The sequence below is a fragment of the Coenobita brevimanus genome, chromosome 40, assembly GCF_032717465.1.
Source record: "Coenobita brevimanus isolate Jiangsu-jjx chromosome 40, ASM3271746v2, whole genome shotgun sequence".
Taxonomy (NCBI): Eukaryota; Metazoa; Arthropoda; class Malacostraca; order Decapoda; family Coenobitidae; genus Coenobita; species Coenobita brevimanus.
In genome coordinates this window covers 53,966,797-53,967,540 of record NC_136993.1, presented here as the reverse complement: position 1 = coordinate 53,967,540, position 744 = coordinate 53,966,797, and positions in this window count along the sequence as shown.

Sequence of the window (744 nt, the reverse complement as noted above, 5' to 3'; positions counted from 1 at the left end):
GTGAGGAAGACTGTGGCACGCATTTTGAAACACTTCTACTGGCCAGGTATCTTCAGGGATGTTTCCTGGTATTGTAAGTCTTGTCACACCTGTCAAGTTGTGGGGAAGTGTAATCAGACTGAAAAGGTTGCACCTCTAGTTCCCATTCCTCCTTTTGAGGCACCTTTCACCCGTGTGTTGGTGGATATTGTGGGCCCTCTTCCTAAGACTTCTTCAGGATTTTCTTATGTGTTGACCCTGATTGATATGGCTACTCGTTATCCTGAAGCCATTCCACTTAGAAATATCTCAGCAAAGAACGTGGTTAAGGAAATGCTAGGGTTCTTCACAAAGTTTGGTCTGCCCAAGGAGGTGCAGTTAGACCGGGGAAGTAATTTCATGTCAAATGTTTTCAAGCAGTCTCTGAAAGAGTTGGGCATCACCCAGATCACGTCTTCAGCTTACCATCCCCAGACCCAAGGAGCGTTGGAGAGATATCATCAAACACTCAAATCGATGCTCAAGAAATACTGTTTGGAACATCAGAAAGACTGGGATAAAGGTCTTCCATTCGTTGTGTTTGCTGCAAGAGAATCTCCAAATGAATCACTGGGTTTCTCACCTTTTGAACTACTGTTTGGCCATGAAGTAAGAGGACCCCTTAAGTTACTCAAGGAATGCTGGCTGTCGGAGGAAGATGACGTCAACCTGCTGGAGTATGTGATGAAGTTCAAAGAACAGCTGTCCACTGCTTTACAACTGGCG